We start from the raw sequence: 16,563 nt of genomic DNA, 5'->3' as shown, positions 1-16,563 counted from the left end.
CGTAAACGTACACTTACATGAGTACACACGGCAAGCAACCCTAATGCAAACCATATGAAAAATAATTACCAGTGGAGGAGAAAAGCCATGAAACAAAAAATATTATTCCCTAGACTTGAATAATTATTATACACAGCTTTACAAAACAAGTGCATAGTAAAGTAAACACCATTTGACTGCTGCAAAGGTTCCAGTTTTGAGTGTGACTAGATAGCATCTCTGGCTGAGTAAAACACAATAATTCAACTAATCTAATAGCCCATAGGCAAGGAAAGCAACAAAGGACAAACTTCAGTTGTTAACTCTTAGCACTTCTTATAACAACCCACCTCCACTGAAGTATGTATAATATGACCTATAGTATGCTAATAAGGCTCACTGAAAACCCTGCCTCTGGGTAAACATATGCCTTATGCAACACTAAAATATAAACAAAGTCATCTAGCAAAAAATTTATGGTAATGCCCCTTTAAGGAATCAAATGTAAAATACCCTTCTGGGATAAGAGTGAAGGTATAGATAAAATGCTTGAACAAGCTCACATCCTGGGTGAAACCCAATGGGCAAGTCAGGCAAAAGGCATTCCCTAATGGTAAAATAGGAAAAGGTGAAGGTATAAATAAAATGCTTGAACAAGCTCATGTCCTGGGTGGAACCCAATGGGCAAGTCAGACAAGAAATGTTCCCTAATGGTAAAGTGGGAAAAGATAGGCTGTCACTAAGAAATCCTCAGTTGCTGGTATATGTGCTAAATCCCAAGACACAAGTGCTCCCACTAATTACTGTAACTAAGGTAAAATAAATGGCATGTACATCCTCCATATTGGGTAGTAAACAGCAGAATGACGTTAGTATGAGCCAGCTCTACTGCCTAGCTGATGATTGATCTGGTGCTTTGCTGATGCTTCCACTGTACAGAAGCTTTAGTCAAACTGTACCTGAGTACTGCATGCATGCATGCATGCATAGAGGCCATATAAGGAAAAAGACATTAAACTGCTAGAAGGTGTTCAAACTAAAGCTACCAAAAAGATCCATAGAATGCAAGGAAAGGAACAAACCTGGAGGCTACAGGAATTAGAGCTCTTCTTACCTGAAACTAAAATAAACAGGGGAACATGACATTGGTGCTCAAGTTCTCTCCAGAGAGATGTGAAGGGAAGTATTCTGAATTAGAAGGGCAGATGAGAAGGAGTCTCACAGGCTGCAGATTGCAGTGACCAACTAGTCTCTGGATCTCTGATTCCCTGAAAGTACTTTTTCATCTACAGACTAGTTATGAATCCATGGACCTGACTACTGTACTGGAATGGGTGTTAGAGAGGGAGTTTGCAGATACATTTAAGAAGGCACCGGACAGGGGGAAAAGGGGGTAGAAGGTAAGGTAAGTGTGAAGGGAAGGTAGAATCTTGAAGCACTTAATGGGCAGTCTAGACTGATTTATTGCCTTCTTTTGCATTAATCAAAAATAATTTATGATAAATGCACATTCTGTAGCTATTGTCACTTAAAGGACCACAATGGGCAACTGATAAAAAACCTTCTAAAGCTGCCTGCAGAAGAATAAGTACTTATGTCTAAATTTATTATTATTATTTTTTTTTACCTTGTCTGCCGTCATGGAGGCAGAAATCCTAATTCCTTTGGAAAGCTAAATCTGTCCCATAATGCACTATGAGAGCACAGATTCTGAGAACAAGTAGCCCGACCATTCGTTGTCAGACTAGACTTCGATTTACTTAGAATGGAACAACTGAAGAAAACCTCCAAGTTTGAGAGTCTACAGATCATGTGTCATTGATTGGTCTGCACTGAGTTTTACAAATGTTGTTCCTACTGATGTACTACACATTCTGTGAAAGAAGCTTGCAAAAGTGTGAACAAATTACTGAGATAAAAAGACTTTTTTACAAAGAGCAGTTTTGCAAGTTTCAGTTCCTGCTCAAGTTACTCCTCCCATCTTCTTTACTTCAGTGCGCTAGAATCCCATATTTCCATCTAGGCTAGATTCAAATAATTAGTTAACTTTGCATGACAATAGACAATAAACAAATCACAGCCTAGTATACTACTAAAACTGTTCCCTCACGTCTCTTCACTTCTGAATGGCATTTCCAAGGAATTAAAAAAAAAAAAAAAGCACACACAGCATTATTGTGTTATAGTACAACTTGAACTATGGTATTTAATGACAAATTTTGCACAATGATGAAACAGTTCTTGGTTTCTTCTTAAAAATGACTTCCCAAGCCTCTGATGTGACCCATATAGCTTTATGTAGTTTGTCTTAGTTGTATACTTGTAGCATATCTGTCATTCTCTAAGCAACAGACTCCTGGAGAAAGCTTCAAAATCAGATAATTAAAAAAAAAATACTACTGATTTAGTAAGCTCACAAAATAAGACTACACAAATTAACATTGATTTTCTGAAGAAAAAATAGAAGGCTTTAATTGCAATGAATGTTGCTATTTATTCATGTGAATCTAATACATTTTCCAAAAAGTATTATGGATTGTAGTATGCCAGAGCAAAAGTATAAGCCAAAATTAGTGACACTTGTAGGGTGCGCCGATAAGCGATCCAACATTCCTACTCATCTGTTCTCCATTGCAACTACCCCATATCAGACAACCATTTACATACTTCATGACCTACATGTATTGAAACATTACCAGGTGGTGTAACAGTGATACCATATTCCAAACAGGGCACTCAAACAATGATAATGACAAACACAGGGCAATGTATATGTATCAATCAAGCAATAATGAAGTCACTAGGAACTACACTGAGCACAATTTTACTATTAATCTCTCCATTTCACAATGCATAACATTCACACCACACTTACAAAGGCAGACCTTCACTCCCCACAAACACATAGCCACCCACACCCACACAATACACCAGACAACTTTGAGGCTTTTCCCACCTCTCTGCAAAATGTTGCTGTAATGGCTTTGGCAAATGAAAACAACTGATGGATGTCAGCTCAGGACTCCCATCCCTACCTAATGGAGCCAGTCCACAACATTTACATAAGTGTCCCCCTCATCAGGGCAGCAAGCAGGTGTTGGTACAGATTTATTCCATTGTTCTTTTACACCACACACACACAAAACACAATGATACATGGTTAATGTGGATAAATCTGTTAGTTCAATGTTACCACCTGCTACCCATCACCTTGTCAGCACGTGTCAGTCCACTACTGCAAATCTTGCTTTCCATTATGCTTTGACTAGCAGGCACACATACACACAAAGGTGAAACAGAGGAATTTTAAAAGGTACTCCTGATTGTGCCATTGTCCCAATTATTGTTGGCTTGGTAGGTAATTCTTAAACAAAAGAAGTTGAGAGGTATGAATATATGGTGTTAGTAAATATTATGCTTTAATTGCTGAAATGTGGATGGCCACTGTACTGGAGACATTATTTTGCAAATTAACTGCTTACATTCAAAATCAAAATGAAAGTGTTTACCATGACCGTATTGTGTTATGTTTTGCATCAGTGACTTGAAATAGTAAGTAATCTTTCAGCGTACATTTTTGCTATTCGATCTGCTGATTAGTATCACTGAAGTAAAGCCAAATAATGCTATGATGCAAATCATCAGTATATTTAATTACAAATACTGTTTGGATTTCATTCTTTTAAACTAAGCTGCAGAAAATCAAAACAGAATGGCATTCCCTGACAGTACAAGTATCTTACCATTCCTCCTTTTAAATAAATTAAAGGAATGTACATATATTCAATACTTAACATTGCTTTTCTATTTACTAATGTTAAACCAAGAGAAATGGCTTATCAGTATTAATTGTACAGTAGGTTTTCAAACCAAAAGCCATTATTAAGTTCCTGATTATTTAAATAAATGCATGTGAACAACATGTATTGAATAATGTATTTAATAATGAATTCAGGAATAACAGAAAAAAATAATTTTCTTAAAAAATACATTTTACAAATATAGGCTGAATATATTAACATAAAATATTTAACTTAATTGTAGGAGATTATTTATGTTATTGCACATTGCTGATAAATACTTATTGTATATTTCAGTCTTCTTCTTCGTTCAGCTTTTTCCAGTTAGGGGTTGCCACAGCGGATCACCTGTCTGCTCATGACTGGCAGTAGAGTTTTTTCATTTTTACTGTGCCAGGATCAGTGCAATGCCTGAGATAATTTATATATATTGAATGTGTAAGTTCAACTGTGGCTGCTAGTTTTGAACCCATTAACTTGAGGCAGTGACATCACCATCAACTCTTTTTTTCTTATTTTCTGGATGGGGTTGGGGTGTCATGTCAGCTGTCATCATCTCGGGATTCAACACCACTCTCCTACTTTCTTTGACAGTCATGCCTGACTGTTGCAGGTCTTCTCTCATACAATCCATCCATCCATCCATCTCTTTGCTTAATGCCCTAATTTCCTCCTGCCTTCTTCATCATAGGTTCATAGGGTGATACTAGGCTATTGGTCCAGAGGCCCTTGTAAGCCTAGCCAAGAATTTTGCCCATGTTCCTTCAAAGTCAGCACCTGTTTCCCCTGTCCACCAGGGACACAGGTGGGATCCCAGGGGTATATTTTTGTTTCCCATCCAGTCATCCAGGTTTTTCTTAAAGAGGGCTAGAGAGGTACTCTGCTTGACATTGAGAGGGAGTCTGTTCCACAGATCATATTCTGCTTTTCTGCACATGTGCCTGAATCACTGTAATCTGTTCCTTGACCTTATATGTAATGGACCTCTTTGGCTTCTGCTTTGATGTTCTCATTTCTTCATCTGTCCAACAGTGTGCATCCTATCACCTTTCTAATCAACTTTCTTTTTTTTTTTTTTTTTTAAATTCTTTTTATTATAATTCTTTTTCAAAAACACACATAACAAACAAAAACACATAAAATTCACTCACCACAAGTTAACAAAGAAAACAATTATATACAATTGTTCATAGCCCAAATACAACAACCATTATAAATGCAATGATCTAAAAGTGAATGCAGGATACATAGAAAGATTACGACATAGCATTTCAGGTTACTAAATGTGCAAAAAATGAATTCCAAAAGTCTTCAGAATGGTACTTACGATTCCCTTTATAAAAGAGGAATTTCTGAGCCTTTATATGTCTAAAAACTAATTCTTTTAAACCTACCCATGACATTATTGTTTGGTTCTTCCAATGGAGAGAGATATAATATTTAATAAATATGAATATGGAAATCAACACCCTATGTTGAGACTTAGAAATACCAGCTGGAGGTATATGTAGTAGAGCATACTGCCATGAAAGTGTTGATTTCTCGTAACCCATCTTTCCCAGGATCACTCTTAGGGTGCACCACAGTCTGTATACACATTTACAACTCCAGAAGATATGGTATATGTCAGCTACATGTTTCTTACAAAATGAGCAAGAGGCTGGTGAGTTATGTTGAAATTTAGTAATAATTGCTGGGGTTAAATATGCATTATTTACAATCATAAGTTGCGTATAGGCCAGTTTTTTGAAAGGGATATATTTAGAGCTTAACTTAAAAGATTCTTGCATAACTGTAGCGGATATACTCGGGTCCTTCTCTACCCAGAACTTGGAAAATACCGGTGAGTTATTAGTTCTGATCGAGACCAAGAGTTTGTAAACATTTGATATCATCTTCTTCTTAAGCAGAAATAGTTTCAGGATAGTTTTGGATGTCTCAATGTCCTCCCTGTTTAGCTCTGGAAATTCCATATAGGGCTTGATTAGATCTAAAATCTGTCTGAGTATTAATGTATATTTGTTAGTTAAATTAAAGGATTGTCTAATTTCAGCGAACTTCAGGTGTTTGATTATGAAAAAATCTGCAATACATTTGTCTTTAATAAGGGGAAAGTTGTCTAGATTTAACATGTTACCACTCAATGTTAAATTCGGATTTACATGTATGGTTTGGAGAGAGAAGAAAGCGTGAAAAAGCTTCATGGACGTTAATAATCTTTGAAATGTCATAACATTAGATTTGAGACCACAAATGATTTTATGCCTTTCTAGATTCTCCTTACTCAAGAAGGGAAGAGCCGATGGGTTAAATTTAAGGGATCTGACATAATTAAAATACAGAACTACCCAGGACGGGGACCAAACTTCAGAATTAATTTTATAGTTCGCTATATTCAGAATTCTACTACTCTGAATGATATCATAGTATAATTTGAAGTCAGGCAGAGATATACCTCCTAGGTCCTTCGGAAATATTAATTTAGAATAGGATATTCTCACAGATTTAGGTGACCAAACAAATTTCGAAAATGTTGAATGCATTTTGTTGAAGAATTTCACCGGAATAATGGAGTTAGTGGCTTTAAAAATATAAAGGAACCTAGGCAGAATGTTCATCTTAATTATAGTTGCCCTCCCCAGAAAAGGAAGCTTAAGTTGTGCCCATCTCTTCAGGTCCCCTTGCACCTCTGTCCACAACTGGGAAATGTTTTCCTGGTAAGCTAATGTTTGATCAACTGAAAAAGAGACCCCCAAATAATGAAGATTTTGTTTAATAGGTATCTCTTCAACCGAACAGCTAATAGGATAAGGTGAAGTAATATTTACCGGGAAAATTTGGGATTTTACTTTGTTAACTTTATAGTTGGCAAACTTAGAAAAGATACTAATGGAACCCATAATCTTTCTTAAGTCAGAATTCGGTAGAGATAGGTAGATATTTAGATCATCAGCAAACGCCGAAAAAGGAATATTAGTTCTAAAAAGTTTGGGGATAGAGTGATGGGTTTTCTGCTTAATAAGAAGAAATAGGGGTTCTATATACAGATTGAATAGTAAAGGAGAGAGGGGGCATCCCTGTCTTGTCCCATTAACTATGAAGATTCTATCAGTTACAGAATTATTTATTTGAAGCATTGTATACGCTTTATAATAGATAGTTTCAATAAGTTTTACAAATGAAGCAGGAATATTAAAAAAGGGTAGGATGGTTAGTAAGAAGTTCCTACTCATCCTATCAAAGGCTTTTGATGCCTCTATCGCTAATGTATATAAAGGGTAATTCGAAAGAGAGGAGATAGTTATCATAGCTTCTAGAGCTACTGTATGATCGGATGTCTGTCTATTTCCAATAAAACCGGATTGTTCTTTGGAAATTATGTTGGGTATTACTAATTTGAGTCTATTTGCGAAAATTTGAGCTAAAATTTTTAAATCTACATTAATAACAGAGATGGGTCTATAGTTCTCCGGTTTGGTAGAATCAGCTTTACCTTTTGGAATAAGTATGGTTTTAGAAGCATTGAAATGTGGGTCTCTTATACCATGTTGAAGAATCTGGTTATAGGTCAAATACAGCGCTTGTGACATCTTGTGGGGAGAGGACTTATAAAATTCTGCCGTAAACCCATCAGGACCCATCAGGAGACACATTTACTCAGTCACCAGTGGGACCAAGAAAGAAGGCGTCCATGGGTGAAAAGGATTATTGATTCTGGAAATAGCTCAAATAGCGCAGGTGTGGCCATAATAGTAAAGAAAAAGTTCCTGTTTGATATTATTAAGTGGGATTCAGATAAGGAGGGCAGATGGTGTCTCATTATTTTTAAGGTAGCTCAAATAGATAAACCCATCCTATTGCTGAATATTTACTCCCCATGCTACAACCAACAAAATTTTTATATGTATGTATATAATATTCTTTCATCTTTCCCCAACCATCTATATATTATAGGTGGGGACTGGAATTCAGTACAAAACCCTCTTACTGATAGGTCGAACCCATATACAAGATATAATAAATATGCAAGTAACAGTATTAGCCGAACTGAAAGATGATTTCAATTTGTTTGATCCATTCTTATCCCATAAGAGTCCCTCTGATAAGGTAAATTATACTTTCTTTTCCAATTGCCATAAGGGATGGTCCAGAATTGATTTCTTCCTGCTCTCATTAGACCTCGCTAGTTGTCAAATTGAACTGCACACTGACAATAGAAACCTTTCCGACCATTCCAAAATATCTCTTTTCCTAGAATATAAGCAAGGGGGTAGCAATAAAAATAGTCCACTGTGGTGGAAACTTAACCCCATGCTTGTTCAAAAGGAAGGGATCACTGAGATCATAGAGGACAACCTAGATCAGTTCATTCAATCAGCTAAGAGCCAAGAGGTACCTATTGACATACTATGGGCCTCCACGAAAACTGTGATTAGGGGTACTTTTATTAACAAAGCTTCATTCTTTAAGAAATTATACTGCAAAAGGGAAACTGACTTGATTAAAAAGATAGCGATATGGGAAAATAAATTACAATGGAAGTATGATAGGGAAATAGAATCCCATGTAATTGGGTTGCAAAAAGAATATCTATCTCTGCAGGCGGATAACCTCTCATTTCATGAAGTTAAAATGTTGGCCAAGTACTCTGACTGGGCGCAATGTCCTTCTAGATTCCTTGCCAGACTAATAAACCAAAATAAGGCATCACATTATATTGCTCAAGTATCCTATCAAGATAAGGATTATCATAAAATTCAGGATATTATAACAATTTTTCAAAAGATATACTCCGAACTATATAGCTTTCCTAATGACACCTTAATCTCAGCAGAGCTTGCTGATACTCTTAAAGAGTTGTCCTTTCCTAGATTAAATGAGGATCAATACCATATTTTGGACAGAAAGATCACTTCAAAAGAAATCTTAGAAGTAATCAAGAATTTAAATCTAATCAACTTTCTAACAACTTCAATCCTGGATGACTACAGAATAAGCATACTAGTGCCATTGTACAAAAACAAAGGGGACATTTACAGCTGTGCGTAGTATTAAATGCCTGTCATACTGCATGAAAGTTTTGGAGAGGGTGATTGATTAATGAATATGTGGAGTAGTAGAATGTGAGATGGGAGAGGCAGTTTGGATTCTGATCAGGATGCAGCACTACCGACTAAATGTTTGTGGTGAGACTGATAAATGAGAAGAAGGTAGAGATTAGGAAAAAGTCCAACTGGGCATTCCTAGACTTGGAAAAAGCATATGGCAAGGGCCCAAGAAAAATTATTTGGGCAGTCCTTTGGTAGTTCAAAGTCCCAGAAACATTGGTAGAGTTAGTGCTATGTACAAGGAGCCGTTGACTAAGGAATGAACAGTGTTCAGTCTTACAGTGGGGTTCCAAGTCAGACTGAGGGTTCAGCAGGATTCAGTTGTGAGGCCACCACTGTTCATACTGGTGATGGACTACATTAGCAAACAGGCCAGAGGGAACCGATCAACAATGTTGCTGTATGCTGATAACGTGGCATTACAGGTAGACTCTGAGGAAGAATGTCAGCAAAGGATAGGGTAATGTAATGCCAAACTGAAGTCAAATGGGATGAAACTGAGTACTGGTAAGACAGTTGTAATGGAAACAAATGGAAGAAATCATAAGAAGCTGAGAAATGAGATAGAAAGGAAAAGAGTGGAGCAGACTAACAGCTTCAAGTATCTGGGAGGGGTGGTTGAGGAGAAGCAAGTCTGAATGAGGAGAGCAAAGCTAGAATCAGAGGGGCTGCAGAGACACTAAGCAAGTTTTTGGGAGTAAACCCATGCAAACACCAGGAGAATATGCAGACTTCACACAAACAGTGGCTAGAGATCTGAATCAGACCTTATAACCTTTTTGTCTTAGGCACAGATCTTAACCATTTCACCATAATGTCTCTATGATGGGATACTTTGTGATGTTCTTAAGCATTCTTTGCACCACACATTACCATGCGCAGTGAGTAAAGTGTATGGCCCAGGTTAATGTGTTATTCTGAATACTTGAGCCATACCGTAGTCATACTCTATAAATGGGTACCTCATACGTTGCTCTGCAAGGCAATGATAGCACTTGTACCATACAACAGAAAAGATCTTTTCTGTAAAACTACCACTATTCAATCTAATTATGTCCAAATGTCTGACTATGTGAGTGGGGTTCTGATGCATCAGTCACCTGCATTTAGATGGTTATGCATTCTGATAAATTTTATATATGTGTGTGTATGTGTGTGTGTGTGTGTGTGTGTATATATATATATATATATATATATATATATATATATAAATTTTAGTATTTCGAGACTATAAAGTCGAAAGTGCAGTTATGCAAAACTGTATAATATAGAATGTGGAAATGTTGAATCCGCTACTGTGTTGTTGCATTCATGATGTGTGGTGCGGTTTGTGGATTTAGCTGGGGATTCAGGTAAGTGGTGTTCTTGTAAGGGTATTGGGTAGGGATTTTAGTGTGCGTGAGTATGTGTAGTGGTAAGTTTTATGTGTTTGTGTGTATAGTGTGACCTCAGAGTTAATATATATATATATATATATATATATATATATATATATATATATATATATATATATATATATAAGTAGCAGGGTTGTGGGGGGGCTCAGGATCCCACATGGGGTGCAGGGGGGCTACCTGCTTATAGGTGGGATAGGTGTGTTTGTTTGTTATGTTGTGTTTGTGTGTGTTGTTTTGTTTGTTGTAGTGCCATTAGGTAGGTGTATGTGTGCTTGTTTGTGTACTTAACCTGCATTTTCCCCATTTTTTGCATATGGAGTTAGGGTATCATATCAACAGTGACCATCATCTAGAGCCAATGTTCACACTGCCAGGTGGCTAGCATATATATTAATATAAACATACAGTAATATATATCTGTATGTGTATGTGTACACACACACACACATATGTATATATATATATATATATATATATATATATATATATATATCAAATGTGTGTGTGTTGAGACTTACAGCTTGTCATGTAAGGAGACGTATTTTTAGATTTGCATACTCTTTCTGGGGCATGGCATACACACAATATAGAAACCACATTTAAAGTAATTTTCTGATTAGTACAACATAATAAATTGCAAAAATTGCAGTTTTAACAATCTGTTTGTCACATGTCCCTTTCTCAACCTTCCTGATGTGAGAGTACGTACAATGTCATGATGACTTTTTCTTTTGGGGGGGCAGAAGCCACCTGTATCATAATGTATGTTTCTCCTATAATGTATTAGAGTTTCCATTTTATGTTGCTTAGGGTTACATGAACCAGTACTTACTTGGCAATATGATTTCCAGTGATGCTGTGACAGTACTTGTGAAATTACAAGGCAATCAAAGTTACACAGACACTCTGAAAAATATATTAATTACTTGTTAATTCACTACAAGTTTACATTCCCATCAAATCTCATCATAATGTTACTAAGCATGCTGATATCTATGCTAGATGAAATGTAGGTTACATTGGGAATGCACCCCCATATATCAAAATTAAAAAAAATGACTTTCACAACTGTAAATAACATGTTTTTTTTTTTTACAAGCTGATGCAAATATACAGAAATACACTATATATATATATATATATATATATATATATATATATATATATATATATATATATATATATATATATATGTGTGTGTGTGTGTGTGTGTGTGTGTGTACATCTACCAGATTTGCCATATGTACTCACATAACAAATGTGTGTTTTTTAGTGTGTGTGCATAGCTCTCAACTTCTTAGAGCAAGAAATCTGGACAAAGACACAAATAATGGGGGAACAAAGGCCCAAAAATAGGGACACTTTTTAAATATTGCTCTTAAAAAATGATTAACAGAATCGCAGGTTTTGCATTACCATGAATTTACTGAAGGGTATGAAGTCTGAAACTCAAATGTCTGTCATTATTTTTTTACTTCAATCTTCTATGATTTATCCAAAGATTTGCCAGAAGACTACAATTTTGTGAAAAACGGGCCAAAAATATGAGGCAAAAATCTCGACATTCTGGGAAAATGTGTACAGTTAAGAGGTGTGTGTGTGTGTGTGTGTGTGTGTGTGTGTGTGTGTGTGTGTGTGTGTGTGTGTGTGTGTATGTATATATATTTATGTATATATATATATATATATATATATATATATATATATATATATATATATAAACACAATAAACTTCAGTAAAACTGTAGAGAAATAACAATCTGACTGTGAAATAAATAAAAACACTGAGGCTCAGGATAGATTCAATTAAGCTTTCATTCTATTATGATTACAAGAACTTCTTCAGAATGACAATACAAAACTTTAGAGTGAATGTGACATAAAGAAAAAGTATCATGTGAGAAGACAATAACCAATAACAGTGCAGCAGCATTGCTGTGATAGTTATATAAATTACCCAATGAGATGAACAGTGGTTTTACAAAAAGAGCAGTACAAGTGTGGATATATACATATCCTACATATTTGTAAGCTGTGTAGTTCATTTTTCAAAATGAGCAATGAAAATGCAGATACATATTTAAAAGCTGTGACAGTGTAAATGTGCACTAAAATGGTACAGATAAATCTCAGCATATGCATAATCTATACATACTACACAGCTCATTAATATGTATTACATGTATAAATCTACACTGTCATTGCTAGTTTTGAAAAATCATTACACAGGTAGGTGCCCATAGAATGCATTAGTAAAGGATTTTGCAGCTTGGACAATGTTATCCTTTAGCATGAGGGCTTTGAAACTTTCCACCTCGGTCTTAAGAAATGTGAAGTTTGCTTTTGAAAAGTTTTTCACGGTGGTTTCCTTGTCCGGGGGTGGGGTGGAATGTGGATATCCAAAGTGATTTGTTTATGGTCAGATCTAACCAGCGAGGGGTTGACCTCCGGTGTGGAGCACCAGTCGCCCATGTTAGTGATGACCAGGTCCAATATGTTGTCACCTCTGGTGGGAGTGTTGACCAGTTGATCCAGGGCATTTGAGTTTATAAGTTCTAGAAAATGTTGGGTAAGGGAGTTAGTACTTGAGTAGTTCTCCCAGTTAATGTTTGGGTAACTGAAATCACCCAATATTAGGATGTTTGGTAGGACCTTTATATTTCCCAGTGTTTCCAGAAATGCGGAATGGGGGTCCTGGGACATGGTGGGTGATCTGTAGCAAGCTACAATTTGAATTGCAGTTTTGCCCATTGTTAGTTGCACGTGGATGATCTCTGAAGCATCATGCTGTGCCACTAACCTGGAGGTGTGGGTATCCTTGATGAATATGGATACGCCCCCACCTTTTGTATTTCAGTCCGGGTTCTGTGGCCGAAATGTATCGTATGAGTTGTAGCTTGGTAGTGCTGGGGTGCTCTCTGGGGTGTATCTATATATCTACATCTATCTATCTATGGAAACACTTTATAATTTCGAAAAACTGAAATGTCGATTTTCAGTATCTCAAGACTATAAAGTCGAAGTTTTGAAATGGTGAAAGTGCATAATCGCAAATTCGAATATTTCGAATTTGCGGTTATGGCTTTACGCTATGTAATGTCCGGGGTTGTATGTGGCTGGTTTGCGATGCCCTGTGTGGATTTAGGTGTAATGTTAGGTAAGTGAGTGTTTTGTAAGGGTTTTGGGTGGGAGTTTGAGTGTATATGAGTGTGCTGATATGTGTGATGTGTGTGTGTGTGTGTGTGTGTGTGTGTGTGTGTGTGTGTGTGTGTGTGTGTGTGAGACGGACTGTAGAATGTGTGTGTGTGAGTTTGCTTTTGTTTGCTGTTTGTGTGATCTTGGAGTTAGTATATATAAGTAGGGTGTGTGGGGGGGGCGCATTTATTTGTGATGTATGTTTGTGGATGTATGTTGTTTTGTTTGTTTATTTTGTGGTGTGGTTGTTGTGGTATATGTGTGATCTGGTATGTGCTGTGTGTTCGGTGTTTTAAATTTCACAGTTTGGGCTTTCGGTGTTGTGTGGATTCGATTACATGGTCTCAAAAAACTGAAATTCGAGATTTTAGTCTTTCGAGATTATGACGTGAATCCATACACACACACACACACACACACACACACACATATATATATATATATATATATATATATATATATATATATATATATATATATATATATATATATATATATATATATATATATATATATATATATATATATATATATATATATATAAAGTAAATCCAGGATGCAAAAAGTTTCCTTACCAGCCTCAGTAAGAAGCTGAGCGCCCTCATAAAATCCTCCAGAGCTAGTTACGAAAATAAAATTGCCAAAGATTCCAAGGGCAACCACAAGGCATTCTATAGTTATGTCAGGAATCTAAATGGCAATGCTCAGATCTGCTCTGAGCTACAACAGAATGACATTAAATATACTGATCCCAAGAATATTGCCAATATCCTGGCAGATCGATTCAGTGCCAACTTCACCCCCCTCTCACCCCTAAAGGGCCCATCTCAATACCAAACGATTGCCAAATTCCGGTAATCAGGGCCACACAGGTAAAAAATACACTCTCCAAAGCTACAAATACAGCATCCATGGGACCAGATGACATCCCGGGCTGTGTACTACATGAACTACAAAATGAACTGGCACCTCACCTAAGTGGCATGTTTAATCATAGCCTCACCTCAGGCTTCATGCCCAGTAAGTGGCGCACAGCTACAGTTATCCCATCCACAAGTGGGGATCCACCTTGGATCCTGGGAACTATCATCCCATCAGTCTGACGCGCCTGATCTGCAAAGCCATGGAATGCATTATCATGGAACTTATAAACAAGGACATTGGCAACCTTCAAACACTGGAGCCCACCCAGTTTGGTTTCATGAAGGGCCGATCTTGTCTCCTCAACATGATTGACGTCTTTGAATCAGTCTCCAGAGCCATGGATGACAGAAGGCAGTCCACACAGCCTATCTGGACCTTGCCAATGCCTTCGATACGATCCCCCACTCTGGAATCATAGATAAACTTATTAAGCTGGGCATTAATCCCTACGTCCCTTGATGGGTTGCCAACTGTCTTACTGATAGAACCCACACTGTAAAAGTAGCCGACTCCAAACACAGCTCCAGACAAGTGACAAGTGGAGTACCTCAGGGTTCAGTCCTGGGACAGCTCTTGTTTGGCATCTACTTCTCTGAAGTACAAACCAGCACTGAGGGACTCTGGCTAACAAAGTTTGCAGATGACTGCAAACTGGGAGTCATTATTGAATCCCAAAATGATGTAGATATTCTACAAAAGGGCCTCACAGAAACAGATGCTTGGTGCCAGAGCCATGGGCTCAAGCTCAATGCCAAGAAATGTATAGTTATCCCCTTTGGGAAAAACCATGTAGCCTTGAATTACCACATAAGTGGCAGTACACTAAACACCGAAAGTGTGATAAGGGACTTAGGGACACAGGTGGACAGTGGTCTCACCTTCGATAACTACATCACCACAATTGTCAGGAAATCCTTCTATGTGGCACACCTCATCACTAAGGGTTTTTCAACAAGAAAAAAGGAGGTCACTGAATGCCCCATTTGGTATGTACCTCACAAGTCACCTGCAACAGCTGGCAAGGCCACAGAAATACCTCACTAAAAGAATCACAGGCCTAAAGCAGATGCCCTATGCTGACCATCTAAAAATACTCCAGCTATACTCTGTCACATATCGCCTACTCAGAGGCGATCTCTGCTTAACATACAAGGCCATGTCAAACCCAGAGCTGTTGGACATGCTACATTTAAAGAAATCCCAATCCCGCAGAGCAATGACTTGAATGCATTTGTGATCTGATGGATCTTGGCCTCTTTTAGGCATCTGACCATAACCCTCTCCTTGCTTAAAGAGGTGAGCGGGACATAAGTGTGTCTCACAATGGAGTCTCCCATGACATTGGATTGTGAGGTTGTCTGCCTTACGGGCTTAGACACTAAGACACTGTGAGATGTGGCTGAATGTGTGGCTGAATGTGTCACGGTGGGTGTTGCACCAGTAATATGTTCTGGAGTTTGCTGAAGACACTTATTGTTATTTCTGTGTCGCAGAGGCCTTTGAAATTTAGGTAATAAACTTTTAAGAGCCTCTGCAATTTTTATCCATTTTCAGCTGAGGCCCAGGGAAAAAAGCTCCACAAAAAGAAAAAAAAAAGTACATGTACACAGGTGAAAACTGACATCATATTGCAATATACTGCAAATAGATTATAGAAATATTAATGTACTTATATGTACAATAATGCACATATACCATCACTAAAATAAGATAAATACAGTATCATGTAGCACTGAAATTGCTGAAGTGTTATTAGTTCGACAGTTCTTTACTCACTCATAAAATAAATGTCAGAGTGGAAATGTTCCAAGTGGCAGATAAGGAAGAGGACAGGAAGACCGGGAAGTGTGAGACAAAGTATTTGCTAGAAGTAATATTTGGGGTAGATATGGGATATAGGACAATAATGAGTAAAAGCGAAATTATACGTAACAGAAATGAAACCAAGGGAAAGTAGAGACATTAACCATGTATCATTGTTTTTTGCGTGTGTGTGTGTGTGTGTGTGTGTGTGTGTGTGTGTGTGTGTGTGTGTGTGTGTGTGTGTGTGTGGTGTACTGACACCTGCTTGCTGCCCTGCTGAGGGGGACACGTGTAAGTGCAGTGGACTAGCTCCAGTAGGTAGGAAAGGGAGTCCTGAGCTGACATCCATCAATCATT

This window comes from Protopterus annectens, chromosome 5.part0, assembly GCF_019279795.1.
Source record: "Protopterus annectens isolate FY-2018-M chromosome 5.part0, PAN1.0, whole genome shotgun sequence".
NCBI classification, from domain to species: Eukaryota; Metazoa; Chordata; order Ceratodontiformes; family Protopteridae; genus Protopterus; species Protopterus annectens.
Note: the sequence above shows the minus strand (reverse complement) of the source record.